This window comes from Thermobia domestica, chromosome 11 (assembly GCF_964235325.1).
Source record: "Thermobia domestica chromosome 11, izTheDome1.hap1.1, whole genome shotgun sequence".
Lineage (NCBI taxonomy): Eukaryota > Metazoa > Arthropoda > Insecta > Zygentoma > Lepismatidae > Thermobia > Thermobia domestica.
This window is the reverse complement of record NC_137464.1, coordinates 26,238,783-26,250,211: the sequence shown is the minus strand read 5'-3', so window position 1 is coordinate 26,250,211 and position 11,429 is coordinate 26,238,783. Positions and strand designations below refer to the sequence as shown.

Below are 11,429 nucleotides of genomic sequence, written 5' to 3'. Positions count from 1 at the left end.
CGCTAACGCTGTCGCTATGCTGCAAGCGGTTTCCATTCCCGGTGGTTATAAAAAATTAAAACAGCTTTTTCACGCTATCTAACTTAAATACAGTTTTCCGTGCTCAGCCAAATGTCGAGACAATACATAATGTGTACGTCCCTTCCATTTCCCCCGGACTCATTAACAACGTCATCCCTCAAACGTAACAGTTTAAATAGACATAATCTAAATCCTAACTAGTAATACTCATCTCATCCAAACTATATTTATCTGTAATATACATTTGCGCAACCTGTGAAAGCTTCTCAAGTTATTGTTCTACACGGATCAAAATTTCTTAAATTTTGTCAATAAAAAATTCTAGTTTGTTTCAGAAAATCCTCATTCTTCTTTACACCAAAATTTATTCATGATTCAACAGTTCTTTTATAAAGAACAAAATAATTTAAAGTAACAAAGTTTCACTGATTCCTCAATCACATGATCATCATTCATTTGCTTTAATTTCTTCTTTATCATTCATTTGCATGAATCTTTAAAATTACAGTGAAACCCTGTCAAAAGTTACACTGAAACCTTGTCAAAAATTATACTGATATCCTGTCAAAAATTAAACTGAAATCCTGTCAAAAATTACACTGATATCCTGTCAAACATTACACTGATATCCTGTCAAAAATTACACTGAAATCCTGTCAAAATTACAGTAAAACTATGTTAGAAATTTTGCCAAGATATTATTTTAGTAAAAACCTATCAACACAATTCTTATAAGTTATATTTGAAAAAGTAATAATAAGATTAGGATACTTTTAATGTAAAACCAATGTCAAATTCGTTTCAAACCCACAATTCTTAGAGTAAATCATGTAAAAGTATGTAGTCACCTAAAAAAAAAATATTCAAGTTAAACCAGATGTTTCCTAGAACGCCCAAATTTAGTTCATTATTTTACTTTTCATTTTCCTAAACCATTTGAATACAATACCCTAGGTGCTACAAAATCTATTACCACAGCCTTATAGTTGTCTTTTTAAAAAAAAAACAACGAGCAAGCATTCACAAAGAGGGAAAATTATCTCTATAGGTTACCCTTCAAATGTGTTTTGAAAATCACAAACACCTTTAAAGTTAAAAAATTAAAAACCATTGTCAAACACAACAAAAAATCTACGGTCAGCAACAAATATCCAATACTAATCGAAGGGATAAGGAATGATTATGAAATAAAACACTAAATTATAACTAGTCATATTCTAATTTCTTTCTTTTTTTCTTTTTATTATTATTATTTGTCTATATACATATCCTTTTTTAACGATCTTTCTTTTTACAGTTTTTTCATCCGTCGTTCTAATGCTATATATTTTAATACAGCGCCAAATTCTATTGTATTTTTTTCTTTATTCACATACTTTTCAAAAATGCGAAACATTTCTTTAGTGTCTTTCTTCGTTAATTTAACATAATCTTGTTGTTTCTTCTGCTTCTTTTCCTTCTTCGTTTCCTTTGTACTTTCATCTTCACTATCTGATACTAAATCAATAATTGGAATCGTTTTGCCCTCTTCCATGCTTCTGAAACAGAAAAAAAAATCCAATATAAGTTTTTTTCAAGTCAAAATAAAGTATCGTTTAATACATACTACAAAATATGTAATTATTTTACCTAATATCTTAAGGTTTATTAGCTGATAATTTATCGTCTTTCAAGCAAATACCGTACCATGTCCGTAAATATTGCAACTCTATGTGATCCAATTATACATTTGAAAACTCCAGTTTAGTTCTTGAAATACTACATTAATTTTGACTCATATAGCTTTGGTGTTAAACAAAATGCTACAACTATATTAGCATGAAAAAATCAAAGTTATCTTCTCCTTTTTTTGTCTTATTGTTACTAATGGTATTCCTCTAATAAATAAGCAATAGTTTTAAGCAAAATACCGTTCCACTAAATACTACAAGTGTATGTAATATTTTCTAACACCATGGTTCAATTCCCGGTGGTCATTTCAATTTTACATCCACCCCTTCATACTTCGTTTCACGGTCCATGCTATGTTGCATACAATACTGATTACTGCAACCATCTACCGTCTATACCTTTCTATCAACTTGTCCCTTACATATATAATCTTATTGTTTTCCTTTAGGTCCACGCAATAAAGCTTTTGTTCACTAACTGCTTTTTATTAACCATACGCAACTCATCGAGGTCACTCAAAAGCGCCATAAGCGCATTACGTAAAAATATTACTGTTTTCTAGCATTCTTCGTTTATTTTTATATGTTGCTACCTTCTCTGTAAATTTAGTCATATTTCCAAATGATAAATGAACGTAACACATAATTGGCAACCCACCCTAATACTGACAATTTTTATGCCGTAAGCAAACTTATGGATTTTCTTCTTTATAAAAATTAGGGCAATTTCAAAAATATTATTATTATTATTATTATTATTATTATTATTATTATTATTATTATTATTATTATTATTATTATTATTATTACAATTAAAGTATTTTACCCGGCAACACCTTCCTTCCTTTATGTTCAACTTCGTGTAGCGCTATTCCCTTTAGTAGTGTATGCGGTCTTTCATTCAACTCCCAGTGCGCTTAAAACATTTAAAAGCTTTTTTCCAAACCACCCGCCCTAAATGAGGTTTTCATCATCAACACTAAGTAAAAGCCAAAATATTCCAAGTCCCGCTCTTCGTTCATTTTAACCTAACTTAGTATCTATAATTGAAAAACTCTACATACTAATTTATATGACTTTTCCCTTTGCCTACTATCATTCCATTTACCGTCTTGCATTACTAAACTAAATTATATTTTCCAATTTAGCAGTTTTCTCTTACGTTTCTCCACTTTTATTATTATAAAAATGGCATCCAGTCTCTCTCTCAACTACCACATATTTATTTATTTAAACATCTTCATTCAAAAGACAACACTTCAAAGTTAGTGCATCTATTTCTCATACAAGGGATTTTCCTAAAAATTGATGCTAGGAATTTTAAGTTCATTTCCCTACGTAAACTTTTCTTCCTTCACATTACGTAAATGCCAAGGTAGTCCTATCTAAAGCGCGATCAAATATAAATCATAAGTTCTATACTAATTAAGTACTATACAGTAATAATAATAATTCACAATAATACATTATTTCTACGTAAAATTACTATTTCTTTTGCTCTAATGCATAAGTCCCTAGTTCAATTCTTAATAGGTAAACAAACAGTGTGTGCGTGGGTTTCCTTCCACTTTATTCAAAGGCCAATTTAAAAACTATTTGCTTTAGCCTACCCTCAAAATTAATTTGTAAAAAAACAATCCATTCCCCTTCCCTCCCACAACGCAGCGCTATTCTCATGTCCACACAATATCAAACTTAGTGTAAGGCTTACTTATAATTAGTCAAAACAAATTAGGTAAGGTATATTTCCCTTTTCTGTTATTTCCAAAGGTCCTTTTTAAAAGAAAAGCATTAAACTGCTAATGTATATACAAAAGGTTAGCAAAAATAATAATAATTATTAATTCAATATTACCTTCCTCCTACATATTGCCTAGGTTTTAAATGAACAGATAATATTTTTATTAACTACTAAATCCATAATGAGTTTAAAATATACAATTACTATTAGAATATTACACTAGTGTTACTCCCCATACAAGTCAATATATCATATACTCAATAATAAATATAATTTATATGTTCCCCCTCATAAATCAACTCGCTACATTACATTAACATAAGTAAGTTCCAAACAATTTTAATAGGATACTCAAAGTAACAGCGCTATATTAAATGCAATTCTATTCAATCTAATTTTACACAATAGAGTTTTGTGTTTCTTTTCCAATCAATACGTTTCTCCAATAAAATAATAGCGCTTATTATTCTATTCCTATAATATTTAATTAATGTACTATTACATTGTTCATATTTCACAAAAATATTTACTTTATCTAAGTTACGAAAAATAACAATTAGCATCCCTTTCTTAATTCTATGCAAATATAAGTTCTCCCAATGGGCGGGTTTCAATGCTGTTTTCCATACCTTTAAGTTTCTAAATTAATTAACACAATAGCAAACAAGTTTGCTACCAGCTCCCTCCTTTCTATTATAAATTAATACTTGTACAATGCAGGTCAAAAGCCAAACCATTTGTCACTCCCCTCTGCTTTTTTTCTTCCCATTCACAATACAAAACTTTACCCCTAAGTTAACAATATATATGTACTTACGTTTTTACAAATTTCCAGTTCTGTTCCACTAAGCAAAAAATACTCTTCCTAAAAAGAAAAAATAACATAAAATTAATAAATACTACTACAACAAAAATCATTTTTTACTACTACTATTAGCAAATATCAAAACAACCCCTAACATTCTATAATAGCTCAGTGATTATTTCAACTGCATACAATCCCTGGTTCAATCCCCAACTATCATAAAATAAAATTTCTGCTGTCCATCATTTCATACTTGGTCCCTCAGTTTAATTCCCGCTTGCTCGCTCAAAAAAAAAAAAGCTAAATAAAATTCTTTCTTCAACACATTCACAAATAGCATGCCCACAAAACGCACTCTGCACCTATTTTCTGCATTCATAACATCTAATGTGTCACCTACTGCATATACTACGCGCTCTGCATCTATTTTCTGCATTCATAACATCTAATGTATACTATATACACGATAGCAGTTGCTAACATCAATAATGTAAAAGCTATTCCATTTAGTACGCGCTTTGCGTCTATTTTCCGCATCCATAAAATCTAATGTATACTATATACACGATAGCAGTCGCTAACATCAATAATGTAAAAGCTATTCCATTTAGTACGCGCTTTGCGTCTATTTTCCGCATCCCTAAAATCTAATGTATACTATGTACACGATAGCAGTCGCTATCATACCGCCGCTGTGCTAATGCTGTATCTTTCATACCATGTTACTCTCACCCGCTATACAACTAAGTTACATATCCATAAGTATAATTATATACGTCATCCCTTAATATCATTCTCAACCATCATATTTACTAAATGCTAAATTTGCATTTTCATACGCTATATACGCCATCCGTTCATGCTGTTGTCACCCATTGCATCCAACTATTTTCCGTACGCTATATACGTCATCAATTAATACTATTGTCACCCAACACGCATTATACATATATTTTCCATACGCTATATACATCATTACTTCATGTCGCTATTACTCATTGCCATTACTACTCACGGTGTACCTATACGCAATATAGTATACTTTTTACAATATGACATTTATTACCATTAATATTTACTGTACATAAAACTTTACAATGTCGGCCATCTTTCTTTTAAATCTGCGACTTTGCATACTATAAGCGACCATTTCCACACCAGGTCTGGTCGCACGCTTCACCATAATACGCTACCGTCAAAACTATATACGCAATGCCCGCATTTTTTCATCGCACCGCATCGCAAAATACTTTACAAAAATAGCAGTCACAAAAATGGCAATAACGCAAAACAAATCAAGTTCCGTACACAAAATCATTCACAAAAGTATATTCCGCATACATATAAAATCAAGTAAATTCCTATGTTCTTTCATTCAAATCATATACAGTTTCTACTATACATTAGTATCAGTTACCCCAACGTAAAGTGTGTTCTCCCATATAAACATTAGGTAAGTAAACTATTTCTTGATTTATTCCACTATTCATAAGTTCGGACCAACACGACAATATACTAACTTAAATTTCATTATTGTCTGCAAGCTAAAATGTTAAAGCATTCATCTTTGGTGCTTCGGGGTCCCGGGTTTAATCCTAGTTCCCGCCAAGTAAACTTTGTGGTGAATAAACACCGTATGCGTGCAATTTTCTCGTGGTTCCTTCCACTTTCTATATACTTTTTCGTTACAAGTTTCATAAAACCAATAGTGCCTTTTACCTCACCAGCATATTCGTCGGACGTAACACAATAAAATCGTTACATAGTTCTCTCAATATTTCCCCTTTTCCGCCCATCATCATTCAGTTACTTTAATCATACATCTCCCGTTAAACTCACACATCTCATTTCGCAAATGTACCATACTTTGTATGCCAAAACAGTCTCTTTTTTTCCTACATATTTAAATAACGCAATGTCATTTAAAACTTGTACACCATTTATTCATTCATTCAAAATCTTTATGTTCGCCATTACTTCTTACTCTGCTAAAAGAAAAACATAATGATGGAAAACCACCAATAACCAATCTATCTTAACCGGCACTCCACCCATTAAAGTCAACCCTTCTGTCAATGTCTTCAGCCCCGCCTTCCTGTTAATTTTCAACAGCTTAAAACTCCTTCAGGTCAATTTTCAAACCCCCTGCCAGATAGTAATATCTTTAGCCCTGCCTACTGTCATTCAACGCTAGTAATACTTAACAAGACTTCAGCCATTTTAAAAATCAGGCAAAGTCTGTTCATTATTTTTATAATTCTGTTTAAAATTACATGTAAATAGTTTCTTTTTTCAAATAAAGCTCTTTTAACTTCCGCGCTTGGCTTCAAACCCCAGCACCAAAATAAACATCCATTATAGCTAGCGTACGCATCTTTACCTTCAAAAGCCAAATTCCATTCCCGGCATTAGCTAACGTGCGTGTCTTTGCCGTACAAAAGCCGGGTTCCATTCCCCGCAGCAAAGCCGGGTTCCATTCCCGGCGCCATCTTATGTCTTTCCAATTGTTAATATAATCATTATAAGCAAAGTCTTGTAAGCATATACAACAATATAGCCTCGCTGCCAATAATTAATAATTGCCAATAATTCAGTTAATTCAAAAGCAACTCAACAATCAACGTACTACCATTATATTTCTAATAACAGGGCATTTATCTCATCTTATATTTTTAATATTCAATTCATATAAATAAATAAAATTCCTTACCTTCAATAATAAATCCAACCGTTCCAATCAAATTACACCGTCTACAAACAACTTAGCACTTAAAAACACAACATTAAAATCATGTAAGGCAATATACTTTATTTATAAATCAGTTTTTACTTCTTATCCACAAAAGGAGGAGGGATTTATCTTCGCCCACATATTTCATCCCACGTTCATACAAACGAAATCAATATCTCTATGCTTATTATCCAAAACTTCCCTTTTGCCCACGCAAAAGGAGGGAAGTCTGCTCCAATTAAAACAAGATGATACACATATCATTACTTCCTTTGATATTCTAATCGAACACACAAGTTACGTGACTCAAAGCATATATTGCTTTTTCCCTAATTATCAAATTATACGTGACTTTATTCATATCTTATATTCAGTTTCCGCTACAAAAGGGGGAAAAAAAACCATATCACAGCCTCTTCCGCTCTAATTAAAATTATCATAAAAGATTTTTTTCAAAGTATCAAACTTTCTTCCGCTCCAATTAAAAATTATCGACTCACAAAATTAATCATTCTTGATAATTTTTATCACTTCCGGGTCTAATCTCCCCCCAGTGCTATTCAAGGGGAACACAGTGATAATTTCCACTGTACACTATACGATTTAATATGGGAATTAAAGTCTTATCGAACCCGGACTTCCTGACGACATATATGCTATTTTCTACTTATCTTCAACATAATTAACTTGTGTAGCATCGTACAGTAGATCTTATGAAAATAATGCTCAGAAAATGGAAGTGTCTTAAAGTAGCATATTTTCATTTGCATAGTCAGTAAGACAAGGATTCTTATCAGGTGCCCACCCAGAATTTTTTATTAAGGGGTTCCATGCTTTGGAGGGGGGGGGGAGAAGATCCAATACCCAAGCCACTACGTCTAATGTAGTATTAAACGGGTATTATTCTGCACCCGGAAGGACGATAAGTAATTGTAAAATACTTCCACCTATATTTTCAGAAAAAAAAATGATAGAACTAGATCGTTTTGATAGGAGAAAGAGTACAAATGAAATGTAAAGTAGGGGATAGACGTAACCATCGTAGTAGTCTTTCCAGTTTTATGACGGGGTGGGGTGAGACAATGTTACTGTTTACAATAGGTTTATTGTTTGATAGGAATGTTGTTTATCCTTGACAATATTTGTATAAATTAGATGTTTTTGTAATTTCTAAGAAAAGCTATTGTTTGTTTTGGGGAGAGGTAGAACACAGGTGCGCGTTAAAGGTTTTCTATTGTTGACAGGAATCTCGCTTGTCCTTGAATAGTCACGTAGGCACAAGTTTGTTTTGGAATTTCTAAGAAAAGCTTTTGTTTGTTTTGGGGAGAGGTAGAACACAGGTGTGCGTTAAAAGTTTTTATTGTTGACAGGAATGTCGCTTAACCTTGATTGATCACGTACGCAGAGGTTTGTTTTGGAATTTCTAAGAAAAGCTTATGTTTGTTTTGGGGGAGAGGTAGAACACAGGTGTGCGTTAAAAGTTTTTATTGTTGACAGGAATCTCGCTTAACCTTGATTGATCACGTACGCAGATGTTTGTTTTGGAATTTCTAAGAAAAGCTTTTGTTTGTTTTGGGGAGAGGTAGAACACAGGTGTGCGTTAAAAGTTTTTATTGTTGACAGGAATGTCGCTTAACCTTGAATAGTCACGTAGGCACAAGTTTGTTTTGGAATTTCTAAGAAAAGCTTATGTTTGTTTTGGGGGAGAGGTAGAACACAGGTGTGCGTTAAAAGTTTTTATTGTGACAGAGAAGTAGTTCGACCTTGATTAGTCACGTACGCATGGGAAAAAAAATTCCAAGATGTTTAATGATCACGTGATAGGGAGACTTGTATGAACTTGTTGTTGTTAGGACGCCATTTTGTTGTGACGTAAACGCTTAAATACAGAGTTTCAGGAGAGTGTTTTATGTATTACGCTATGGCTCCCGTTTGCAAGTTAGTTTTTAGCGAACTCGACGACGAGGAGACATTATCATCGCCTCCTGCGGGAACTAAGAAGTTAAAGACCGACAACAGGCCGGATTCTCCGGACTCTATTGAAGTAGTCTATATATCATCTTCGGATGATGAAATTTATTCATCATCTTCGGATGAAGAAGGCGAATTGGAGGAACCAGAGACACCATCTCCAACGGTGTCGCCAACGCCACCTGCATCACCATCGCTGTTAAGCCGATCCAGTTCCAGATTTTGGAGTTTAAACTGTTTATGTTCCAGTCAGAAAGTGGATCGTGATTGTGTAATAGATGCAATTCTTAATTGGGACACTGATAGAATATTAATTTGTGGTGGATGCGCAGAAGCATTGGCTAATCAAATGGGGCATGACTGTTTGTTTTTGAGTCCAGAGGAACTAGAAGATCGTGCCTTGAAATCTTTGCTGGATGTTGAAGTAGAGGACTTATTTTATATATATGCGAGAACGCATATTATTGGTATATTTACACAAGAACTCTTTTATGAAGCCTTTTTTGACTTAATTGAAGAAAAGGACCCTAATTTTTTGAGTGAATTAGTTAAAATTTTTGAAAGCAAAGACAAAAAGAAAGGCTTTGCAAAGTGATTGTGCGTGTGTGTATGCAAACTGAAGTGACAGTGTTTAAAAACATGTATTCTCATATCAGTGGTGGTGGTGATTATATTTGTGTATCTTGTAGTGACAATAATATTAGTGAACTGTGTATTTTAAAAACTATAAATGTATACTTACGTTTAAATATCATTTCCTGTGAACAATGCACGTTGAATCTTCAACACCGGTGTTTGCTTCTTCATGATACTGGAACTTTTGCTGTACAGCATTTATCCAATGAAATAACTCTTATTGATTTGTTTGAAGTGTTTGAAGAACATCATAGTGAAATCTCAAGTATAAACTTTATACGAAAAACGCGAGAATGTTTAAACAACATGGAATTTGTAGGACAAATAATTCCGTTTTTGTTGAATCGTAAACATGAAATTTCACCATGTGTTAATGAATACATTATCGACATACAAGGTTTTAAGATTTCAAATAATGAATTTATTATTCGTGAATTTTGTTTAATTGCATGTGATGATACAGTAAATTTCCATTGTTTAGTAAAATCTCCGATTGAATACAATCAATTATCTTTAGGATGTCAGAAACAAGTTGATTGGTTAACATCAAACTTACATGGACTATCTTGGAATAATAAAAACGGATATACTGTATCACATATACGTAACCTTGTATATCAATTATGTGTGCAAGATGCTACCTTTTATTGTAAAGGTGCAGAGAAATCCATTTGGATTAAGAAATTATTTTTGTTAGATAATGTTATTGATCTTGAATCAAAACAATGCCCACCATTAAATGAATTATGTGCAAATGTTATGAATGAATATTGTTCTTTTCATGAACAAAATATACAACTTGAGAAAAAATCAGGTTGTGCATATCGAAATGCCCAACAACTTAATTTTTGGTGGAAGTTTCAACGATCAACAGCATTAACTAACATGTTTTCAATGATGTAACTTTACTTTTTAATATTTTATGTTTGTGAAATGAAACACAAGAAGTAAAATTTGAAACTTTTATTTTTAGAAAAAATCTTTTTTTTTTGATTTATATATTTATGTACATAATATATACAAACAATAAAATTATTATTTCAGATAAATATTTTGTTTTCTTTTTAAAAATTTATTTACGTGGTTATATACAATTTTATCATTCTTTTTTAATTTTGTCTTATGAAATAAACTTAAAGTTTTTTCAAATGAATTATTGCGTACTATATGATACATGAAAAATAATACGAAATATCCACACAGCACAGATTCTTCGTGTTGGTATGGTTGACTATTTACATAATAAACTTTACTATTTTTACATAAGAATGAATGAATTTCTTTTGGCACAGGCATTCGTAAACTATCGAAATAAAATCCTTCATGATTTTTGTTTATGTATAGTCCAACCCAATGACTTCCTGTGGAATCTGATGTATCAAGATTAATGATTAGTCCAACAGGAGTTTGCACTGTTTGTGGAATTGTATCAATGGAATAAATTCCGTTCACATACGATCCAGTTTGTTTATCACTGAGAAGCACTTTTAAAATTTCGTCTGTATACATGATTTTTGTTTATTTCTTTAACGGAGTAGGAACATATTTATCACTGGTATTGTTCACAAACAAAACATAGTCATACACTTTTACATATTCACTGTATAATAAAGCTTCATGCACACTGCACTTGTAATGTCCAAAGCGATGATTATAATGTGCACACTTTGACACATGAAATCCTAGAGATGTGTACCGTGGACAGTCCAAATCCTCGAGATTGATAATATCACGTTGAAGAATTTCCTGCAGAAAGTCCTGACGAGCTTTGCCGAAAGTGTAAACAGATGAAATATTTGTACAATATTTGCGAAGAATTTCTTTAAGGTGTGAGTATTCGACATCTCCTTCATG

At 32.3% G+C, this 11,429-nt stretch overlaps 1 long non-coding RNA gene across 1 annotated transcript; it reads right to left on the bottom strand.

Annotated features, from left to right (window-relative positions):
* Window positions 1-1,280: 1,280 nt before the first annotated feature.
* LOC145663537 (uncharacterized) lies at window positions 1,281-7,060 on the bottom strand. The gene is made up of 3 exons (XR_014127174.1): window positions 6,948-7,060; window positions 4,250-4,297; window positions 1,281-1,559 (listed from the first exon to the last, which is right to left on the bottom strand). It is a non-coding gene; the product is annotated as an uncharacterized LOC145663537 (long non-coding RNA).
* Between the last annotated feature and the right edge of the window lie 4,369 nt (window positions 7,061-11,429).